We start from the raw sequence: 25,237 nt of genomic DNA on the forward strand, positions 1-25,237 counted from the left end.
TATTTATATATATTTAAGCACAGCAACCTATAATGAAAACAAATGCAAATAGGTCCAAATCAATATCTAACCACAACAATCAGTATTTTTCACTGAATTTGAGGATGCTTTTGTCTTGGCATCATAAGCAAAGACAATGTTCCTGCTACATGGAACTGTCTAGCTGTATACCATTGACCAAAGTTAATTTGCCTACTGCTAGGGAAGCATCTTGATGTGAAGGACATACCACCTGCTGTATTATTTATTCTGTTTCTGCATCTATGAGTCCATTTTTAATTTAGTATTTCAATGCCTTAACTCCCAGCTGAGAGCTTATAAAACAATTGAAGGTTAAATCATCAGTTAATATCACTGAAACCTGTTTCTCTTTTGCCTTTTTTTCCCCTTGTATGTAAATCCCTCTGGATGCTCACATATTTTGATTTCTACAGCAGAAACCAGTCCAAGTCTGCTTTGGGTAAAGATTCTCCCTCAAATTGCCTGTGTAGGTAAATTTCAAACAAGCAAAAGGGGGAAAAAATAATCTAAGGAGCTTCTGTAAAATTAGAGAAAAATCTCTGGGCCTGATAAGGCATTTTGGGCATTTTAAGCAAAAAAATGGGTATTACAACATACAAATGAATGAAAGGAAAGCAGCAGGGGAAAGGAGAGGCTTGCAGAGGGAAAGGTGACAGTTTTGCTGAGGAATTCTCCTGTCAGTTTCCCTAGGGAGTAGAGAAACAAAGTGGGGAGAAAGTGGGAGGAGAGCAGTGTGAAAAGGCTCTTGGATACCATGGAGATGGGTACAGTGTAAAAATCTGTATACTGTAGATAAGTAAGTGGGAGGTGGATATCAAACTCCTACCAGCCAGAAACTGGCTTTGTGCAGGGTAAACATGTTAAAAGGCTGGGGAGCAGGAAGCATTGTTTAAGACTTTGCCGTACTGTTTGCGTACTTAGCACTTAAGAGAGTGAAGGAAAGGGACAAATAAATATTTCTTGTGTTTTTTCATATGTCTGTTCTTTTATCTATATCCAGGCTACTAGGAAAGGCAAACTATTTTCTGGAGACATTTTTTATTTTTTTCCCATTGGATTTGTCTTCCAACTTCAGAATCTGCTTTTTTTTTGTCTCTACTTTTAATTTCAGTCTTAATTTGATTAACTGGGAGCTCATGATAAATTCATAATGCTTCTTCATCGTTCATGAATGTGGGGAAGAAAATGTGACAGATTCCTGAAGAACTAAATGTTACTTTATGTCTGAGTAAGACAGTATGTTTTTAAAATTCAGTCTTTGTGTTACACTGCTTTGAAAAACTGTCTCAGCTCATTTTAGGAATTCTTTGTTCTCTGATTCTAATTTTTATGCTTTGGATGCCTGTAAGACTGCTGTTATTTATATCCATGGCCGTAAGGAAAATGCTATAGTTTGTACATATGGCATTGTACTTCCAAGAATTAGGATTATTTTAAATTTCTAAAATGTAAGAGACACTGTAGAATGATGAGTGTGGTTTTCAGAAAATTGTTATTTCTTCCCAAAATCCAAGCTGCCTGCTGCCTATGTATGCCTTTTTTACATTTTATCCACAAGCTTAGCTTTACATTAATGCCAAAACAAGTGAATTGCTTTTGTAAAAGCTTACATTTAAATGCTGTGTCTTGTGTAAAATTTAGATGAGTTGGATGGGTAGACCATTCTCATCCCTGTCAGTTGTACCCATTGCTTTTTGTTCAGGGAGGCTTTCTGGCCACAGACTGACTCCTGGAATAATAATGGCAATAAAAACAGTGTTTTGCAATGGCCCTGCATATGTGCATCCAGCAGGAAGCATGGTGCAGCAAGCTTCTTAATACTTTTAACTGTTTTGCTGGAAGGCACACAAGCTGAGGTGTTTGTCCTCCTGGGCGTTGTGAAAGTGAGTATTGGAAAAGTCCTGCAGGGACGAGTGGGGATGTGTGGCACTGCCCAGGGGCTGTACATGTCTGGGTCTGAGCTGTTTCATCCCTGGTTATTAATCTTAGCCAAACAGCAATTGCAGTCTTTGGGAAAAAATAGAAATGTGTCTATTCCCTAAAATATTTTACTTCCTGGACTTTCAGAACTTAATGCCAGCTGTGGTAGTGCTTGGAGTCTTCTTAGAGGTTAGAATCCAAGTTAGGTTTCCTGACAGTGGTGGTGTATAAACTAACTGGTTTTATTTCTTTTACATTTCACACTTTAAAGGGTGCGTGTTGATCTTCAAGGGTAAATTTGAAGAAGCAGTCTTGGAGCATGATTTTTAATTGGCTTTTTCTCAGAAACAGCAAAAGAAAAGCCATTAAAATTTAAACTACAGTTTTACTGATGCTGATATCATTGTCCAGGGTGCAAATTGTAGATTTTAAATCAGATTATAATTGAATATTGGGTGCTTTAAGTACAGGTTGTTGCTAGTAGAGTACCAAAGTCTGGACCAAACTGGGTGAATTTAATAAGTAAATCTGTGAAGAAGGATGAGATCCTGCCTGTGGGAAAGGGCCAGTGCTGGTGGACAACTTCTGCAGCATTTCTCACTGGCTGCCAGAAGCATTGCACCATGGTGGATGTGGTGAACCACAAAATGTGGATTTTCTCTGTCCCCATTCCCTTGAGTTTCCTACTCAAGCTTCTGGAGTTTTGTGTTGTCCACTGGAACTGGCTGTGTGGAGAGCAAAATGCCGTGCTTTGGAATTTGGACCTGAATGGTTTACAACAAGCTGGATGCCATAACCCCAGGGCCACGTGTGTGAAATCAGGGACAGAAGCATCACGGACTGATAACATACCGTCTTTCTAAGTTGGGCATGTTTGATTATGGTCTTATATTCTTTTAATCAACTTTTGATATTGTAATCAATGGGAGAATGTGAACTTTACAGGCAAGTAGTAAGCAGCTCATTTTGCAAGATTCTTCTCTGTTTGCAGTTCCTGATGAACAGGATTCACCTTTACATCACATAATACTTAATTTGAGTTCAGTTTGAGAGCACAAACCGTGATCAGATGCAGCAAATGCAGCATTCCAGAAATATCTGACTTTTCTTCATATGGTCTTAAAATATATAAATATATGTCCATTAACACCTTTTTTTTGTTGCCACAGGTTCTGCCTGGCATACTGCAGAAGCATTGCTGTATTTTACCTGACAGGAACACAGGTAAACTATTTTCTTAATGTGTTAATATCGTAATATGATTTGGACAAACACAAACACAAATTGGATTATGTAGAGAAGTCTTTTTGCTATTTATGATAATTGAAATTATCTTACAGGGAGTGTTAACTTGGATGTTTTGTTTAAATTATCTGCTTTCATGTGAAGATTTTATGTATTCTGTTAACATTCTGAAGGTGGCAGAATTGTAGAGGTTGCTGTCAGGTGTCGCTTATAAAGTTATTTGTATGAACTTCTGAATATTTCTACATTTTTAATTAGAAAGTTACTACTTTGTCAAGAAATGGGGTTTAATGCTGGAGTCTGCAGTCTGGTCCTGTTGATTCACAGAAGTACTAAGCATTAAGTTGCATGTAACTCTGCAGATAAATGCTTGCCCTATGCTTATTTTTCAGACTAGAGGAGTAGACTAAAGGAGTAGACAGAAGCAGTATCACTATCAGTAACTTATTGTTGTGCAGGAAGAAACTTAGAGTGATGTGTTTGTGAAAGAAAAAATAAATTGATGTGAATGATATTGGAAGAGAAGAAAGCCATGATTTAATTTTCCATTCTTTTATTACATAAAAAACCACTTTATTTTAAAATAAGTTTTAAAATCCTTTCAAAAATACTATAAATTGAGTGAAAGTGACTGCATATGCAACTCTGGGTATGATTTGACTGACTAATTTTAGATAGGTAGGAAGAAAAATATAGCTTTTTTTTCCTACATCTTCTTAATAGAATATATGTGATTGCTGGCATCTCTTAAATCTGCATACCCCTTTCACCCAGTAGATACCATTGAAATAGACCAGTTTGCTCCTTGGCTCCCTGTTACCTGTATTTCAGGCACAGTTTGCACTAAAGCTAATTACAGAGAGAACTTGACAACTGTGTTCAGCTGTAGTGGGATTTGTAGTTGACTGCTAATGTTCAAATGAAATTTAAAATCTGATTTTCATTTTAGACTATGAACATGATAGAAGTACTCTAGTAAGATTGTTAATACCATACCCCTTCCAGCAAGAATTTAAAAGTTTATAATTAGCAAACAAATTGCAGACAAATTTAGCCTTCATAACAATTTCAAGAGTTCCTGAAAATTTGACTTGGTGTTATGACCTCAGCCCAGTCTGTGTGCTCCTTTGCTGATATCCTGTGCCAATTACTTTTTTCCTTTTATTTGTAATATAGAAACTTGATCCAGATTTCACTGACAACCAAACTTTTTAATTATATAGAAGTGTATAATGTAGATATGAAAGCCAGAGTTACAGGAAGTGATGGCCCGGTTTTGGGCAGTAAGGCTGACCATTTATCTGGAGAGGGTATAATATGCCTTTACAACCAATGTCAAGAAAATTATTTATCTAAAATCTCAGTCACCTTCAGTAGTGCCCTCATTTGGACATAAGAAATAAAGGAGGAGCTTGCTAATGTAAAATGTGGTTTAGAAAATTTTTAGCTAAGCTCTTTGAAGAGGAAATCTATCAGGCTTTTTATGTAACAGGTGCTGTACAGCTCAAGCACACTTATGTGTGAAAATATCTGTAAGTTCTATTGTGTCTGTGTGACTGCTGCAGTATTTTTCTTATGCTTTCCTACTATATAGTGAGTGGGGAGTTGCCAGCAGGTGCAAAGTAAATGAAATTTGTGTTCCATTTTCCTCCACTTCCCCCATTTACAGTGTTTAAACACTTGGCAGAGAGAAGGAGAGTTCAGACAGGACATGGGGGATTTTTCATCTCCTTTCTTGAGTAAGAGAATGACTGAATTACAGTTTGATCAATTGCATCTGCTAGAGATAAATGAACCTTTGTGTTGTCAGACTTTAGCTCTAAATCAACTAGGCCAAACTAAAACTATGAAATTCAGTAAATTTGTGTAAATGGGGAATGTACTATTCGCATTCAAGTGTATACGTAATACATAATCTTGTCCAGGTCCACTCTCAGTAAATGAGCCCAGAAAAATTTCCTGATTGTGAGCTGTAGGTCTGTTTGTGTTCAGTTGTTCACATTTGGAGGAACTGAGCAATGTGCAGACTTGGGTGTTCCTAATAAATTGAGAAGGATAAGGAGAAATGGGCTAGGTGGAGGGATGGGAGAAGAGAGAGGGGAAGAACCATATAATGAGACTGACAAAACCATTAGGGAAAAACAAGATGCTGTAGGATGAGTGAAAGGGAGAGACGCAGTAGCAGTTTCTTCATTCAACAGTTCAAATGCAGGCAGCTGTTCTTGGGCTCCTCATTCAAGAGTGCCCCCGTGACCAGACTCTTTCATGGTACCAGCCCTGGAGCTGCAGCCCAGGGAAAGAAATGAGCCCTTGGGAATGATGGGGCCAATGCTGCCAGGCCATCCTTTTGTCTGGCTGCCCTTCAGACTTAAGTTTGATTCCTGGGGAATATATGCAATTAGCCTGAGAAGTAATATGTCCCTGACTGCCTGTACTCTGCATGTCTCCCTGTCCCTTCCTATGCTGTGTAGGAGTTTGAAGTGACCACACTTTGTCAGTATTGGTCTTCTGTATTTGTAAACTGGGGAAGAGAACTATGCATGGAAAAATAGGTACAAGGATCTCCTTCCAGTGGTGATGGTGTGTAAGTACTTCTACCATGAACTGTTATTCTCAGTGCTTCTAACTTAGCTATAAAAATATATCCTGCAAAGACTTTCAAAAGGGAGCATAAAAATGGTAATTCAGCCACCCCTTAGCAATGCAGTTTTGGAAGAAGATATATATTTAATTATTAGATTAGGTGTTTCAGAGGTTAAAGAATGATTAATTTTCAAACATGTAAAGCATTTACAAAATCTAATTCTCTAGATAAAACACTGAATACAGCTAATGGGTTGCTTGCATTAAGCTTTGCTAACAGAGAGTGATGTTTCAATTCTTAAGTGTCAATTTATTTGTGGCTTTCCATTAATGATATTTTCATTACTTAATTAAAAGTTCATTTAGCATGCACTGGCACAATGTGTGCTTGCTATTATGTTAGCTGGTATCCAGATACTGTGTTTGTCACATACTCTATTACTCAAGAAGCAAAAGATCCCAGACCAGACACCTTTATTCTATACTTTCATCTTGTATTCCATAACCATACTGTAAGAACTGTATTGATGGCCCTGCTCAGTTTCTTTCCATCTCCTAACCAGACAGCAACAACTGGGGTGCATTAGCTTATTAGTTATAAAGTCAATTGGAAGAAAAGCAGCTACATGCTCTGTACATGTGTTAGTAACAAGATCGTAAGGGGAAACAGTGTGAATGTACTAATGACCTGGTGGGGAACAGCTTGCTTATTTTCTTGAATTATAATCCTCTCTCAGCTCCAGCTGGGAGAAATAACCCACCCCTTTTGATGGACATCCACCACCCTCTGTGTACCACTACATGCAGTCAGCTCATATTCCCTTTATAAACATTTCCCAGCCATAATCCATCCCCCATTACTGGGAAATCTTCAGCCAGTTCAGAAGTCTTTTCCATTACTGGAGAATCACTTCTGTAAACCTTAGGTAGACACTAAGGCTGTCCTTCCTCCCTCCCATAGTAAGGTTCTTGGATATGGTAATGGATAAGAGAGCTGTTCATGCAGTATGAGCAGTGTCCTTGGTTTCTACCCTCAAAATGAAGACAGTCATTAAATGCAATATGTTTTGGCATTCCTAAACAAAACAAAAAATTGAGGGGTAGGAATGCTGATTTGAAACAAAGAAGTCAATGTACACTGCTGTGGGTTGCTTTTTATTTAAATGCATGTATTTGTAAAATTTATTTTTATTTTCAGTCTTGCTTGAAATAGAACTCTTCAGGCAGTACATGTGGGTTGTTTAGCTGTAGAAAATTTCATGCAAATAAATAGAGGAAATATGTCTGAAATCTTATGCTTTTGTGTATTCTGTGTTTAAGCAGTCTTAGAATAGAAGAATGAATTCTTTGGAGTTTGATTTTTGTTTATTCCAGGCCTCCCTTTATCATAATCTAGCACAATAAATGATCCTTAAGGTGTGCACAAATATACTTGGTGAAGTAAAACATAATAGAACTCCTTAACAGAAGGCACTCAGTGTGATTTTTACATCGCCACAGCTGTTAAATGGACATTCTTGTGCTGCAGAGATGCTGATAGCTGTGTGTTTTGTCTGTCTCTGTTGTGCTCTTGATACACAATTATTAGTCTTCTATCAAGTGAGGAAATTGCGCAAACAGCTTCTATACTATTCTTTTCTATTGTAGTCGTGAGTTTGGTATGTAGTAGACTGCAAATTTGGGCTCATTTTCTCCACTGAAGATCCCAAAGGAAGGAATGAATCAATAGTCACTAGCAGCTTCTTGGGCTGATTCATTCTTTGACGCTGTAATCTTGAATTTCCCCTCTCATCCAGAAGGAGAACTAGGTACAATAAAGAGCATCTGCAGCTATCTTGCTGACTTGATTCTGATAAATAACTCTCTTAAACTTTGAGCAACACTTTTAAAAAAAAATAAAAGAAAAAAAGATTGATGCTGTCTCAAGTTTCTTCATAACACATTTTCAGGCCATCTCTTGTGTGCTGATATCAAACTTGTGCAAGATGTTAAATCCTTCATTATAATCATCCTCTTTTGTCCATTGCATTGCCTAAAATTGCACTGAAAAAAGTGTGACCAATGTTCTGCTTTCTGCAAAGAATGAGTAATATCTTCTTGAGAGAGTGGTAATTGCTATATATACAAAAGCAAGAATTTAATAATAACCAATCTCTTCATTGGGTGAAGTGCAGCCCAAGACAGGAATGTTTCATCCTTTGCTTGTTTGCTATCCTTCCTGTTGCTTGAAGATCAAATATTGAACTGGAGAAAAATCTAAGATGGTACTAAATAGAATTCCTGCACTAAAATTTATTAAATTGGACAAAGAAGTTAACATAGCTTTTTTTTTTTTTCTTTAAGTACAAGTGTGTTACTTTATTAGATTTTAAAATACAAGTAGTGTGAATTAATGCTCAAAACCAAGGTGTTTTATAACTAGCAAATATGTTGCTGCTAGCTAATTTATATATATATATATATATATATATATGTGTGTGTATATTTATTGAAATGTAATGGATGTTTGTAAGAAGAGCCATCCAGATGACTGGGCTGACAATGTGTATATATGAACTGTACAGCAGCCAGTTTGATTCCACAGAAGGAATTACAACATAATGTTCAGAAGCCAAAGTCCTGTTACAAAAATATCTTTACCATATTCACTACCAAAATATCTTCCATCTGAACATTTTGAAGTATTAAATTAATTGTGATGAATTCTTGTTATGTGCCATTGTGATAATTTTTTTCCTATCATATCCTCTTTTATCAAAGGGGAAATCAGATCAACTGCTGCCACATAGAATATTCACTGGCATGATATATCATCTTCTTTAGAAGTTTGTTGCTGAAACTGAAGTTGTCCTTTTGCTTTCAAGATGTAGCTATAGATTTTAGACAGTTCCTGCAGATTTCACCTGCTGTCTGCTTGCTGAGTTAAACATGAGCATTCTCATTCAGATGTTCAGCTGCAGGCTGCCTGCTGGTACTTTCCATCTTAGTTTCCATGGAAATGGGAATTAGAGGGGAGAAAATAAAGGAAGAATAAATATTTTCTAAATCTTCTAGTTAATCCAGAAGTTCTCTTACCTTGGTGTCAAGGTTGTTTTGCTTTTAGTTGGATAGGCATAGGATGCCAACTTCTGCAAATTCAAAAATAAATAGAACTCATTATTGGGGCTGTTACAAGCAATACTTGTTGCCATGACTCTGTAGAGGTGTTGGAGATTACCAGAAGAGGATGAAGAAGGAAGAACTGAACTGGACTGTAAAAGAATAAACTGATGAAATGATGAGTGGCAATACCCGATGCCCATTTCAGACTTAGTACTGCTAGATGTCTATCTAGAATAAGGAACTAGACATATTCCATCTCAAACTAGCCAGAAGACTGCCTTGTCTTATTGGATTTGTATATACCTTGGATTGTTGATCTTTATCCACTAAAATATGGTCTCCACAAGAGCAAAAATGTAGGCAGTTTGGGCTAGACTCATACTTCAAAGGGGCCAAGTCTTTTATCTCTAGACCACTAGGACCTCAGACCTCAGTATTAAGACAGCTATAAAACTAATTAACACGTATTAGTCCACTTAAAATAATTAGGCTAGAAGACTCTGGATATGTGTGAGCATAAAAATGTTTTAAGGCTCCAGCTGGCACAGACCTCTGTGCCATTCTGCTTGTCGTGTAAAAAGAATGATCACAGCACACAGTGCTGGTGCTTCAGTCTTTGCATGGTTTCCTAGTTGGTTGCAAGCATAGTACAAAGACCTTTTTGGAGTTCCAGGTCCTCTACTACCACCAGCTCGTCCAGGGAGATGTTTTTCCACTCCTATTACTGTTATGAGAACTCACAATTTTGCTTCAGCTGAAATTATGTAGTCTTAAAACCACAAACAAAATATTTCACTAATAGTTTAGATGTCACGTTAAATGTTTCAAGATTGATAAAATACTCCCCTGAAAGGCAAGTGTTGCCTAACCCCTGTGCTCCTGGGACTGGGTGTAAACTTTTAGCTGAAAAATAGCACTTTCCCAACAGTCTCACCCTCATATGTGTGGGGGAAACAGGGACTGAAGAAGGAATTCTGTCTTGGTGAGGCTTAATTCTAGAGGCAGTCGTGGGCATGCGTGTTCGCAGTCTCTTTGCCTAACGTCATAAGAGTCCTGGTAGATAAAAGTGTGTAGGAAGGAAATTCTCTCCAGAAAACAGTATCCCTTTCAAGAAAGCTTACTTGACCTTTGCTTCTGAAATGTTTTGTAAAGCATTCCAGTGTGTACAGCTCAGCTGCTGAAGGAAGAGAGAAATGTGCATCATCAGACGCAGAAACTGCAGGCAGCTCTGATAACTGGCCATGTTAAAAACGTAAGTCTTGATAAATGAAAGCTCTATGTAGAGTGACTGATTTCTATATGCCATGCTTTTGGATTTTTATTTTTTCATGCTTTCATCTATTTATGAAACGGTTGCCCAGGCAGTATGTAAATCACATGGTCTGAGGGGCTCCGAGTGTGTGAGTGTACTGTACACGGGCACTCTCTTGCGGAGGAACATGGTTTTGAAGTTCACTGCCAAAAGGTATGTCTTGGCCAACACAGACAGTGTGTGGGTAGAGGTAAAGAGTGTGTAATTGAGCAGAGAAATCAAAATACAGACATTTCTACTCATACAGTGAGTAAGGAAAAATGTTAGTATGTTTTTCTAGAACAACTTTAAGTTAATGGCGAGGAGCACAGGGAACTCTTATAGATCTCAGAGGAATATAGCTATAGTGCTGAAGGACTCTTGAGTTAATTGGTTTTACGTGGGTTCAGTAGACCACACTGATATTTCATTACCCTTAAAGAAATTTGACTGTGGGCCAAAAAAAATCTATTCCCTTACCTTTTAAAGCTCTCAGGGGTGCCTACACAAATGTGTCTGCATTCCTCACTTCTGTCCTCCCTCTCCAGCTACATTGAGGCACCTCTGAAGCAAGAACAGACCTCTTGGCTGGTATGCATAATCACACATAAGTCAGTTGTGAAAACTGTAGAAGTAATAGATGTGTTTTATTTGCAACCATTTTTAAAACATTTTAATTATATTACTTTTTTCCCTTAAAAGGCAATTTATCTGTACAAGTAGATTGTTATCTTAAAAAGATATCTGTTCCTGAGCTTTGAAGACACCCAGTCCTGAGAGGAGTAAGCAATCAAAACAGCACTGGAAGTGACCACCAGTCTTTTATTCCAGATTCACATAATTTGTATCACAATCCTTCAATTTGGTGGAAGTTCTTCAAGGTTTTGAAGAGCAAAACTTTTTTTCACGTTTGTGGGAATAATGGAATTTATCATATAAGTTAGAAAAAATAAGCACTAGAACTCGCATTGCTAACTTCTTAAAAGAAATCTGTTTTATGAAACTCTTGTTTGCTTTATTTTGTGCTTCTTCACCTGCCTCCCACTCCTCCCACCCCTTTTTACTAGAAAAGTGGAAAGTATGGGGAATTGGGTTCTACATCTAAGATGCCCACAGTGTTAGATAACTTTTATTTTCATAAGATGCCTGAACAAAATTTTCCTGCTCTAAGGTATGCTTCTTAGTTTGGAATAGTTTGGCTCATGTTTTGGACTAGTATTTAACTGCCTAGGATAGAATAACAGTTTAAAAGAGATGTAGTATGTAAGCATCTCCATGATTAAAACCATCAGCGCTCCCTTTCATTCTAGTTGTGCATTTTCCAGCAAAGGACATCCACCTTCCACTGATGTACTGGTGGAGACTTTTTCCAGATGTACCTTTTTTCTTTTAGCTGACTTTATTAAATAATGTACAGTTTTTCCTGTCCTTCTTAAATCTTCTTGTATTAACTGGTTGGGTGGGAGTACTAACACATACATTTTGTTATCAAACATCTGAGCTGTTCATGCTTTCCATTCTACAGTGATATTCTGTATGTATAAAATGGTTTTCTCTGCTAGAATGATTTTATTTGTAGTAACGCTGTATGACATGGTTCTCCTGCCTTTTGGGATACTATAGGAGCTATAAATAACAGCTGCTAATGTCTACAGTCATACGCAACAGGAAGCAATTTAACTACTTGTCTCCTTTCTGTCACGATGGGAAATATCAACCATTTCTGCATCAATAATGCATATGCTCCCCAAGGCCATCAGTGGTGCTTATTGTAGACATATATTACCATAGGAAGTGCTGCACCCTCTGCACTTGAGATTAAACGGTAGCAAATGTTTCCATGCATGTGGTTTAGTCGTCTCAGTATGACTGTGCATTGGTTAAGACACCAGCTGTACCTCCAGAGAGTCTCTCCCAATCTGCCAGCCGAGAGGAGTGATGCTGATAGGCAGGGAAAAGCAGGGGAAGAGCTTGGGAACAGCAAAAATGGACACATTAGCTTATCCTTCTTGAGACAAAGATCACTGGGGCAGGGAAGGACCAGAGGAAGTGAAGATACTTCATAATAAAGGAGGCTAGTATTTCAGTGTATCTATGAAAGTCATTGTAGAAGATTAGATGCATGTTGTCAATTCTAGGTTATATTAATTTTATTAAAATTTGTTGGTTTGTTGGACTTAGGTAGTTAAATGCTTAAGTGAGAGAGTTTGAATATGTAGTTAGCCAAAGCTGCTGTCCCAGAATTCCCCAGGTCTTATCTGGACACAGCTTAAAATCCAGGAAGAAGTGAGGGTAAGAATACAGTACCAGGGAAACTATGAGATGCATAACTCACAACTGTGCTCATTTGACAGCAAATCTTGGGGATGAATCATCTGCAGATTTTCAGTGGTATATATAGGAAACCTAAACTTACCAAAGAATAACGATGGGATGACAAAAAGCCATGGGGGCATTTGCGGTTTTTCTTACCTTATGTAATGGCTTCTTGAATGTCCTTTATAAACCAAGGACTGATCCTCTGTACTGTACCATTAAAACTTGTGAGCCATGAGCCTCCATACTGAACATGGGCAGAACAATGCTGGAGGCTTCAGTTGACAGAAGTTTAATTCATGAACCACCTTCACAAATATATTTGGAAATTGTGACTCACAGAAATCAGCCCACAAGGCATAAGAAATTACATCATGGTTAAGCTGCAGGTGATTATAAATGTAAGGGATAAGACAAGCTTCGGGGAAAGGCATGTATGTATTGAAAATGCTTCAATATTTTTCTGCTCCCCTTCTAATTTGGAGGGCAGTTGGAGGAAGCAATACAGAACTGAAAAGCTGAAGAGGAAGGATCATCATGGCATGGACTGTTAATACCATGTGTTACAGATGTGTCTTTTCTTTCCTTACCATAAAGACTTCTACATCTTCTACATTTACATAAAGACTTCTACATCTACATTTTCTACAAAAATCATCTACAGCCATGAACACCTGTCCATTAGGACTAGTGATCAATGCTTCATATACCTGAGTGTAAATCTTTCTTATGTGATGTATTTGCACTAAATATATATAATGATTCTTTACCAAAGATTATTAGAATTTGTTGCCCAGTGCTAAAATTTTCTCTCTCCTGTTTCTATGGAAACTGTAATACTGATAAGACACAGTAAACAAATGCACTGTATTATAAGCCTCCCCTTTAGCAGGACATTCATTTTATTAATATCTGTCCAAATTTGTCTGGTGACAGGTATTGTTCATTTAACCATTCAAACAGTAAAATATCTATTTAATTTTCACTGAAGACTTATCTTCTAGCTTTGAGGGCTTTTACTTGCTCTTAAATCATTTTCCTAACACAGTGGTGAGTTGGTATGTGCCAGTGGTTGCGGTTGCTAATATTTGCTTAGCTCAGAGGAGAGTAGTGAGTGCTTATATGAAGTGCTTCATAAATAGGAAAATCTGAAAGTGTAGAAGTACACTTGTTGCTAACTAATGCAGAAACTAAAAGCTTCTTTTGCCTTTGATTCTTTTGAACATGTTTATGTGGGATGGTCTTTTGGGGCATAGCTGGAAAGGTACAGCCTGCTGTCTAAGAATTAAACTTAGCCTTTTGTGGAATAAGTTACACCTCACAAAGTGGAGTGTCATCTTCCTGAGCCATGCCCAATTGCAGTCTTGAAGTATTTTACTCAGCAAAAGGTTCTCTGTGGAGAGAACTCTTCTAGAGTTCCAAACACAGACACAGTGAGGAGATGGACCTCCTCCTCCCCCCTGCTCTGGCTGGGAGGACTGGCAGGTTGCGGGCAGAAGCAGGCAGTGCATCCCCTGCAGTGCTGAGGACTGTGTGCCTTGAAGACATGTGCCAATCCAGGGAGCTTGAGTTGAAGTGGCAAACTTCATACTGATGGTACAATAAAGTCCCTGCTTGATTTCTGATCTTACCTTCTGTTTTAGAGCCCTCCTTCTGTGATACCAGTTTCAAGGTGACTAACCATGCTGAAAAGGGTAAGGAGGTTTTCAAAGATTAAAACTGAATAAATTGTTCAAATGAGTCAATAAATCCTATGCCTATGTTATACTTCTTGAATGGCTTATGGGGAGTGAAAAGTCAAAGCTCAAATAGCCAAGGTTAGGAATGGAGAAGCCTGCTTGGTTTTTGGTCTCTGAAGAGACTGGATTTACTCTGAACTCTTCCCCCAGGCTGCAGGATGGCAATGAGGCAGTCACCTTTGCTCCAGTTTGTAATGTTGAATACAATTTAGGAACTTAAAAAACTGCTGTAGCATTAGCAAAATACTTTTTCAATTCTATGAAAAGCTCATGGTACTTGTTTCATTGAAGACCTGCTATGTAATGGGAATCAGTGTGCTAATAAGGAAAGATCTAGAGAAATGCAAATCATCACTCCAAGCCTTGATGTACTTGTGGCAATGGTAGACATCAAAACCCCATTTTGTAGGTTTTCCTTTTCAGATTCTTTAGCAGTATTACGAGTACTGTTACTGCGACAGGGACTGAGATAATCTGGATTCTGGGTTACAATGGTGATGAATGGTGCTCCTCAAAGACATAGAATTACTTTGATATTCAGTAAGAAGTAGGCTGTTGGATGGTGCTTAAGGTATGTGTACATACCTTTGTGTACAAACAAAAGGGTCTTGGTATCATCCAAAAGAAAGCCTCTTTAGGCAGGGCATAAGGTTGGACAGAGGCCCTTGAGATACTTTTTACTGCTTCAGTGAGACTGGCTCCATGAGGGTGCCTCCTGTGCTGTTTCATAACTATTAACTCAAGATGCAAATGAAGGCACATCAGTCTGCATAGGCAGAGATTTTTTGAAGGACTAATAGTATTTTATTTTGCCATTCTTTTTTTTCACGTGGGGCAGGCCATAAGCCTTCATTATGATTGTGTTTTCATTTCTAGTGTTTACTTGAAAAAAGTTAGATTGCACCATAAACCATTCAGCTTATAAAGGGGGCTTATAGAAAGACAGAAACACTTTTTACCAAGAACTATAGTGAATTGGTATTGGTTTTAAACTGAAAGATGGTAGTTTTGGACTGGAAATAAGGAATAATTTGTTTACAGTGACAGTGGTGAGGCACTGGAAGAAAATAGTGGTGGATGACCTGTCATTGGAAGTGTTCAAAATTATGCTGGATAGGGCTTTGAACAACTTGATCTAGTGAAAGATATTCCTGCCCATGGCAGAGGGGATTTAGACTAGATGATTTTTGAAGATCCCTTCCAACCCAAACCATTTGATTAATCTATGTCTTTTTGATTTTGGTTGTACTTGTTATTTGAATTAAAATTCAAGGAGGGGTAAACTATGAGATAGATTTGATGGCCTGTCCTTTCAATTGTCACGAGATTCACCTTAATATTGGAAGGCAGATTTTGGTGTTAAGGTTGACATCTTCAAAATGTCAACCTTGTAGATGTGACGATATTGCTCTGTTGGAAACCATTGCAAGTGATAACTGCTGGGCTGCTGGGCTGCATTCTCTGTTTTCTGCTAGAGCTGGTCTCCGACTTCTTTACTCCAGTAATTTATGTGAGGAGGTTGTGGTCATCTTTCTTCTTTTGAAACTGCATTGTTTAAGCCCTTGTGGAAGATATCCTATGCCATTTCATCACTGTGATTTCTTTTAGTTGTAATTCAGTCACAGATCAGAGATATATTCACTGATGTTCTGTGTTTTCCTTTTGCTTAGGACATTTCACAACTCAGCATAGCAAATAACTCAAATCTTCTTTATTGTTGGTATTTTAATTTTTTTAAAAAAATTGACAGCTTTATCAGTTTGTTAGATATTTTGCAGATTCTCATGCCCAATATTTTTCAGTTCCTTGTAGGATTTGTTTGTTATTGTCTCTCAAGTTTTGCTACATTTATTTTATCTTTTAATTTTGTTCTTTATAACTTATGTGAATTCCTTTTTCTGTCTTTTTTTTTTTTTTTAATCATACAAGAAACAAGTTTCTATTCACTATACTTCCTCTTGATTAATGTAGTCTTTTGGCCTAGCACATTCTTAGCTTTTTGATGTTGTGTAATGCTTGGCTGTAAAATTCAGAGCATCTTTAACTGTTACTGGCATCTTTGTTTGGCATTATCGAAGACATATGGCTTCCTACAAAACTGTGTCGTTATTTAACTTGAATTTCGTTGCCTTCCTGTTGGAGCTTTTGACTGAGGTATAAATACTGCACCATAAATATTTCTTTCCCCATTCAAGAAATCTGATGTTGGCTTAACACTGAGCATTCTAGGAGAACCTAGGAGGTTTATCTTGCAGTAAAAAATATTTTGGTTTGTCATTTCCCTCTTCTTCCTCCTGGTATTGGACATGCATGCACAGCACATTCATTTTTGAACTTTATCTGAAGTCATGTGTATAGTGCCAAGAGTCAGCTAATTTTTCAGCAGAAATGAAGATATGGGTTCTCTTTTTTTGTTGTTGTTGCTGTTGTGTATTGATTTGAGGTTCTTTTTCTTTTTTATTTTCTGGATAGGTGATAAAGTTTAAGTTGGAATTTTCATTCCATTCTTTTACATTCACTGTCTCACTGTGGCCAGCCAAGGTGAAGGCAGGGCAGTCACAGCAGAGTGTTGTTGCTATTTAGACTGAGTTTCCAGATTCCCACAAACAGCATGTCCTCTCTAACACAATTGATTGCTGTTGTCAGGGATCTGTTTTTGAGAAACATTTTTCCTTTCCAGGTATTCTGAACTGGTACTCCTCTAAATTCATAGATGATTATAAAGGTTGTCCATAATGTAGGATCTCTGGTAGAGTTGTGTATGTCTCTGTCTCTTCATAAGCATGTTTTGCATTGTCACATTTAATATCTTCCTAATGGATGGTAACTGTTAACTTATAACTTAATCTGCCTATACACACAATTTCTTATGGAACTACTAACTAATTTTGCATGTAGCTTAATTAAATAATTTTACAGTTATTTTGTCTTTTTGGAGAACGTAATATATGCAAGAATTCTTGACTACCACAGCATACACCAAATATGTGCCTCTTTAAAAGGTCATGATTTAGACAACCAAGTTGACTGGAATTTTTGTGTAAAATGTAGATGTCTATGGAGAAATGGTGACTAAACTAGAAGATTTCATGATCTTTTCTAGGTCTTTGGGAAACAATGAACCGTATGGAAGTTGCTTTTTTGGCAATTAAGGGCTCCAGGAGCAGGCTGAAATATATAAAAATATATTCTTCACCACATCCTGTTACCTGTACAATGTAGCTTGCATATTCTTCTGAAGATTACAGTTAAATTACTATCTTATTCCCAGCTGTCTGTAACATCAGAGCTTTTAACTTTCATCTTGATGTTATCATGGATGGATCTTTCTGGCTCTGAAGTGATCAGAGATCACTTGTTATGCAGATGAACAAGCTGAAGAGCAATTTCATAGCATCAATTCTGAATGAGCAAGAAGTGCAATGAGGATTAACAGGATTGTCAAGCTGTGCCTTGCTGAGAAGTACACCCATCCACAAGATACATCTTTGCCCACTTCCAGTGATCCTACATCACAAAATATTCAAAATGTTTCCTAATCTAATTTTGTACGCAAGTAAATGCATGTACTATGTCCTAACTGCTGAATTCAATCAAATTTTAAAAGTATGCAAATATTACATGCTTATGGTATGATGAATGTGATTTGCATGGGACTAAATGCTGAGACACGTTTCTCAAAAGCATTGCAAAGTGTTTCCTGAGCAGAATGCAGTATTTTTCCTGTTGCAGATGAAAGTTCTGTCACTGTTACAGTGGGTTGTGTGCACATATTTAGATAATGTTTGTAGATAAAGGGCTCAGGTTGTTGCCAAGTTGTTGATAAATTCAGGTCCAAAGCTATTTGAGAAAGGGAAGTACTCATTTCTTAGAAGTATTACAGTATCATTGCATTTAGTTCTATTTCTAGGAAAAATCCATCCTGGCAAATCAGTAACATGTAAATTAATTTAATGTGATGTGATAAAAAGATATCTATGGTAACTTTTAAATTGCATCATTAGAATTTGAATCAACATTTCTGCAAACATTTCTCATGGACAAGTCATGCAACCATATAAAGCTGTACTGTTTTGAGTGGGTTCTTGAGAGATTACAGGATTTCTGTGCAGGAAAACATTTCAGGATTGATTTTCAGATCTTATTTACTTAATTTCTTTGAATGTGTGCATGATTGGTGGATATACACTTAATCTCACATTTGGGAGAAATAATTAGGAAATTAGGAGAATGTCTTCTTATTTTCTGTCAGAGGTGGATTACTTCATTACACTTCATTGAAGTGATTATGTTTTGTAAGCTTAATAGTCATTCTGTCACAGAAGTTCAGAGTCTTGTCAAAAAAATTGTAGTTTTACAAATCACACCCAGAGTAGAAAACCGGTAATTCCCACAGCTGGATGGACTGGAGAATAACTTTGTAATGTTCCTAGGCTTTAAGGATTTTGTAAGACGGTTCTCTTCCACTCAAATACGAAGACCAGTTTTCCTATGAGTTCTAATATTCTGATGAGCCTGTTGTTTAAAAGTGAATCTACCTTTGTAGGCTGGAGGCATTGGCAAGGCAGGGTTGTTGTATCATGCATGGCCAAAACATCAATCCAAGACTAGTGCAAACTAAGACTATTGACAACCTTTTAGCTGGATTTTATAATGGGAATAATAACGTGTGCTTTGGAGAGTGAAAATTTTAAACATTATTAAAAACTAAAAGCAATTACAGTGACTCAGAAAAAAAAATAAATACAATAATTGAAACTGGAAAAAGCTATAATGAGATTATAATGGTACAATAATAATAAAAACAAATAGTAAGCAAAGGAAGATTATGCTCTCAAATATGTAAAGCTCCTGACAATAGCTGGTGAAAAGAATGGTTAAGATGGATAGGGAACATTTTGGAAACTGATGGTGTAGTAATTAGCTGTGAGCTGTGCTGCAGAAGCACTACAAGAAGTAAGAAACTGCACTTTTGGAGAATAGGGCCAAACCTCACCAAAACCAAGCTATCTCTATATGTATGCTGAGTGGGGCAAGAGGAAAGCAATTTGGGGTTGCAATCCCCTTTTTGGGGGGTAATCTGAAATGTATGAATGTATTTTGAATTACTCATGTTCAGTTGTAACCAAGTCTCCCATAGTACTAATTCTGGTCTGTGATAATATCTTATTGCAGCAGTGATATTAGAATCCAAAAGTGAGCAATTTAGCAAGAGAGAGATTGAAGAATTGTTTTTCTTTGTATTGTGGTATCTCCCAAAGGTTTTCTGAAACTTTCTGGTTACTCTTATTAATATTTTTATGAATGTACTGGTGACAGCATCACAAACGTGGGCTAACACTGCTGGAGTTGCCTCCACAAGGGCACTGTAGAGAGAGAATTGGCTGCCTGGCCACATGCTCCCAAAGTGATCCATGTCAATGCTGACATAGGAAGAGACAGTTCTGAGCTGGGCTGATGATCCTATATTCCCCCACTGTTAAGGTCATGGAAACATCTGTGCAAGCACATAGAAGAGGGGAGCAAAAAACCAATCCAGAATAAAACTCACTTTTAATGTGTATTAATTCCTAGTTTGGGCAGCTACAAGTCCCACTGTAAAGCCACAGGAACCAGTGGTCAAATGTTGGGGTGCAGAGCTGCCTCTCAGCAATACTGCATGAGGTCCCAGCTTCCAGTGTTCAGAGATCTGCAGTGTTAGGTGTTGACAGAGATCTATTCAAAGTAAACAGATAACTTTTTTTTTTTCAGACATTACTCAATAGATCCGAAGCTGATTTATCTCTTCATGTCATGTCTCTCAGATTTAAGTCTGAATAACAATATGATTTATACTGAAAGAAGTATTTTGTTTGGCCCAGAATTGCAGAACTTCAGGATTTTTGTTTTTACAGGGCCAGTAGCCAGATATTTGTGTCCCTCACAGCAGTTTGAGATGAGCTCTTCATCTAAGAGTCCGCACAGGTTTCACTGCCTAGTGCATTTTTTACACAGATTTTATGTTGGTTTTTCAGGTTGCTTCTCTGAGCTCTTCTTTTCTCCTTCTTTTTCTTACTTTCCCATTTCCTTTTCTACTGTCCTTTTTTTTTCCCCCCTTTTAAATTAGAAATTACAGGTATGTTTTTAATCAGGCTGTAGGACCTAGGCTGCTTCTGTACTAGCAAACAAAATCATGGAGTGCAAACATCTTAATATCATCCACAGATCCAGAGATACTGTTATTTTCCAATCCACAGACTTTAATGTTTTCCATGTTGTTGAATTGTTAACAGAGGGTTTTTTCCATTGCAGTTTTTGCTTGGGGCCAAAACTGTCTTTGTCTCAGGCAATTCTTAGACAAGGACAAGTGGTGGCTGAGGCTGAGGACAGAACCTACCAACAACTTCTTGTCTTATTTTAGAGGAAAGAGAGTTGTCCAGAGAATTGCATAGACAGGCTGTGCACGTTACCCTCACAGTAAGCAAATGTTCCTTGGTGAATTTTGTTTGCTGGTGTTTATGTGCCACAGACAAGTGATGTGTACAGAAAAGGGATATATTCTGGAAGTTCGTGAATAGCCTGTGGGCCTGGTCTGAATAAAAACAACAGGTCTGTCTATGAGCTGGATTCAGAGGTTCTTGCTTTGAAAGTAGAAGAATAATGCTGAGTATCCTAAATTCCTGATGATGATCAGGTTTATCCTTTCTTTCTCATTTCCGACCTGTCTTCATTTTGGTGCTATTTACTTCCTCTCTGCTCCTCTTCCTCAGGCTCCTCACTCCTGCTTCATTCCTTGCTGAGGAAGTTTGAGTCTCTACCTCTGAACTTCCCATTGCTCTCAATACTTGTGCTCCCTGGAAACAAAATGTACTTTGAACCCAGTTTCTTGTCTTGACTGTTATTACAGAGGACATTTTTTTTTTTTTAAATAAACATTTCTAAATAGTAATCTGAGCCAACCAAAGCAAAGTAAGGCTTCAAATGTTTGGGTCAAGGAAGTAAATTATATATATTTTTGCCTTCACATTCACTTTGCACTAGAAAGGCTGTTTAAGAAGTTGTATATCTGTGTAGAAAATTTAGTTCCTGGAAGAACAGGTCACAACCTCTTGGCAATCTTATACACACCTCGTAATAATAATAATAGAAGGCTTTTCTCATATATGGGCATTTGAGTCTCTCAAGAAAATTCTTTATATATGACCAAGAAGCTCATATGCCCAGAATTCTTTTTCCTTCTCAGTGGTCTTACACACATCTGATGTCTTCAGATTTACAAAGCAGTCTTTGTACTTCATGTTTAAAAAGGCAAACAAAGCTGACAGTGACCTACTGTATGTAGATTAGAGGCTCTAAAGGTCTTTTTCAATTGCTAACTTTTTTCAAGCTGTATTTTCTGTACTGATCTTTGACCATTTTCTTTAGTCCACCACTTTTTTTGTTCTTTGCATCTTGGCACAGTGATAGTGCCTCTGCTGGGGCTGGTGGGAAATTGTGATTTGAAAAGGGCACGAATACTGAATCACGCACATCTTGTATTCTGATGAAAAATATGTACGGTGTCTTACAATTCTCCCAGGAGAATTTTACTTAAATGTTAATAAGACACAGTACTAATGCACTGGCAGCATCCATGAGAATAGCTGAGGATGATCTAGCAGTACTGGGAATGGGCCAGGTTAGATCCTGCTGCTGTCCTGCCAAGGCATGGGTGTCCCATGGCTGCTGTTGTGTGTCCTCCAGAGAGGCCAAATTCTGCCAGCTTGTTCTCAACTTCTGCCAAATGAACCTAATTAAAACAGGAATACACATTCTATAGTGGGGTTATAGGTAGCTGTCTCTGTGCTTTAGGGAAAATGACAATATAAACAGAATGGCATATAAATGGCATATAAACAGAAAATTTGGAGGAACTCAGAAGGCAGTATTTTTTCCACTCATAAATTTGTTTCTGTAGAAGGGAAGATTATGACCATGTCATCTCACTAGTGACATCTGGGCTAGCTGATCTGGTTTGGTGTGCTCACTGAGCAGCTCTGTGGTACTCTTTCTGACATGAAGGACAGTGTGGAATACCTCCAAGATCACCTATGACCAGTATTTTTGACCTCAATTACAAAGCTATAGAGTAACAGAAAGATAATTTTGTGTGCAGAAAGGACCGCATACAACATTTTAGCTTTTTAGTGTATGAACTGTTTCCTCTTGTTTTCAGTTTGCATAAATGTAATTACAATTCAAAGAAATTAAATTAGGTTATTATTTTTAATTAAGATACAAACAGCAAATAATTTTCTCAAATTTTTGTCAAATGTATAAAATCTTCCAATTAAATGTTAGTAAGAAACTTTTTATTGTGTTCCATAGTATTAATTTTCTGCTACATGGCAGTAGAAAAAAAATACTTTATTATTGTTATTTCAATTAAGGTTCCATACACATTCTTCATGACAGCAACTTCATTTTGAACATTGCAAGGTGAATGGAAATAATTAAACTTTAATCTGTCCTGTTGGATATATGACTAAAAGCCATGTAAGGAAAATAGCAAATGCAAATTTCTTTCAGTGAAAACTTGAAGACTGAGGTAAAAGGCATTTTAATAGACTTACTTTAATATTTTCAATTATTGTAAGTATGTCTCATAATCTGATTTTTGTGGAGACTTCTGGAGAAGTCTCAATTTTATTACAGCATGGTTTTATAAAAAAGGAAAAAAGCAGAGGCAGCAAACATTATTAATTCCAGTGTTCACAGTACTCTGAAAGTTGAAGTTAAAAAAAAAAGAGGGGAGCATGTGAGCAAGAGAGGCTGCAGTTTTACTTTCAGTCATATTAGATCTGTAACTACTTTACCCCTTTGCACCCAAATGTATGCAGCTGCGCTGGAGGAAACCTCTGCAAGGGGGTCTGGATGGGTATCAGTGGTGCAGAAGAAAAGATTCTTCTTTATTAAAATGTGTCCCATTGCAAAGTAGGACCCCCGTGGAGAGCAAAGGTACAGTGATATTTTGATTAACATGGCTATACTCAGGTAAAGTGAACATCCATCATCAGAAAATTATACATAACTGATTGAACTCAGCACCTGGAAAATCAGGTTTTAAACTGAACATTAGTGACTGGGAATTTGATGTTTAGCTGTAGTTCAGTTTCTCCCACCACTCCTACCAGAGGCCAGTAATGTAGATATTTTGCCTAAAAACATCTATTCTGTCTCTTCTTCCTGAAAGAAAAAAAAGGTGTACCTCAGTGATATTTGATGAGCATGTTTGGAAACCTTAATTCTAAAATAAGGAGAAATTATTTTTCATGCCTACAAGTTCAAGCAATGCTTCCCTTATGAAAAAGAATCACAGAATCATTTCAATTGAAAAAGCTGTAAGCTCTAATCAAGACCGATCATTAACCCAGTGCTGCCAAGTCCACAACTAAACCACGACCCTGTGCACCACACCTACACATCTTTTAAATATCTTTGGGGACAGTGACTTCACCACTTCTCTGAATAGCCTGTTTCAATTTTTGACAACCCTTTTGGTGAATTTTTTTTCCTAATATCCAATATAAACCTTCTCTGCTGCAACTTCAGGCCATTTCCTCTCATCCTACTGCTTGTTACCTGGGAGAAGAGACTGACCCCCCCCTCAGTACACCCTTCTTTCTGGCAGCTGTAGAGGGCAATGAGGTCTCCTTTGAACCTCCTCTTTTCCAGACTGAATGATCCCAACTTCCTCAGCTGCTCCTCATCAGACTTTTGCTCCCAACCCTTCACTGGCTCCATTGCCCTTTTCTGGACTTGCTTCAGCCCCTCAATGCCTTTCTTGTACAGAAGGACCCAAAGCTAGACATAGGCTTTGAGATGCAGCCTCACCAGTGCTGAGTACAGGAGACAATCCCTGCCCTGCTGGGCACACTATTGCTGACACAGGCCAGGATGCTGTGGCTGCCTTGGCCATGTGGGCACACACTGACTCATGTTCAGCTGCTTTCAACCAGCACTCCCATGTCCTTTTCCACTGGGCAGCTTTTCAGGCACTCTGTCCCCGCCCTGCAGCACTGCAGGGGTTCACTGTGATCCCAGGGCAGAACCTGACACTTGGTATTGTTGAACCTGATAAAAGTGGCCTCAGGCCTTTGATCCAGCCTGTCCAGGACTCTCTGCAGAGCTTTCTTACTCTCCAGCAGATCAATACTCCCAGCCATCTTGGGGTGATCTGCAAACTGGCTGAGGAAGCATCAATGGCCCCAACACTGAGCCCTGGGAAACACCAGTATGTGGGAAATCTTTGTGGAGGAACCCACAGCTTCCTTTTAGGAGTAGCTCTCATATGAGATTTTCCACTTGTCTGTGCAATTGTCAGGTGAAAAGTTATCTCCAACAGGCTCTTCTTTCTTGCATGCCATGCAACTTTATCTGCTTGCTGGCTAACAACAGAGCATATTGTTCCATTTACATCCAGTCCATGGGAAGCATGTTGATTCTTTTTTTTTTTTAAATAATACATGATAAATTCCCTCTATTCTTTTCTCATCTCTGCCTTTTCCCTTTGCAGTGTGTTAATGTCAGGTGCAAGCCCCAACCTGACCTACCTTCTGTGTCATCTCCGACAGTGCTTGACAGAAGAGCTTGACTGCTGCCGAATGGAGAAGTTTGGGTCTTCATGAACCCCTTGCTGAAGTACAATGAGTTCACTGTAGTGATCCAAGGGGAAGTTACTCAATTCTGCCACTGCTCAATGATGCAAGGGCTTTAGCAATTACTGTAGAGCTTTCAGCCACCTTTTCCTTGAACTTTGGAACCACATCCTTTTTTAAATCAGAAATTGAAAAATCCAATTTTTTTTCTTTAGTTCTATGATGATTATTTTGTATCTTAGACTCCAGTGTAATGCCATTTCATTCAGGGCTGTTAGCCACAGCTCCACTGTTCTTCAGTTAGGAAATGGCTTCTGTCATTTCCTAAGGAAGCTGATTTAACTCTTAAAGTTGGTGCTAGATGGGTAAGCAGTATGCACACACTCAGGACACTGCATAACAAG

General features: G+C 37.9%; 1 protein-coding gene across 1 annotated transcript in view; it reads left to right on the forward strand.

Annotated features, from left to right (window-relative positions):
• Nucleotides 1–3,113: 3,113 nt before the first annotated feature.
• The window catches only part of DLGAP2 (DLG associated protein 2), a 370,745-nt gene continuing 348,621 nt past the window's right edge, over nucleotides 3,114–25,237 (forward strand). Inside the window, exon 1 of the mRNA XM_058835087.1 lies at nucleotides 3,114–3,165. The gene's annotated coding sequence lies outside the window, so the exon portion shown is untranslated. The remainder of the gene's footprint in view (nucleotides 3,166–25,237) is intronic.

Source organism: Poecile atricapillus, chromosome 3, assembly GCF_030490865.1.
Source record: "Poecile atricapillus isolate bPoeAtr1 chromosome 3, bPoeAtr1.hap1, whole genome shotgun sequence".
NCBI lineage: Eukaryota > Metazoa > Chordata > Aves > Passeriformes > Paridae > Poecile > Poecile atricapillus.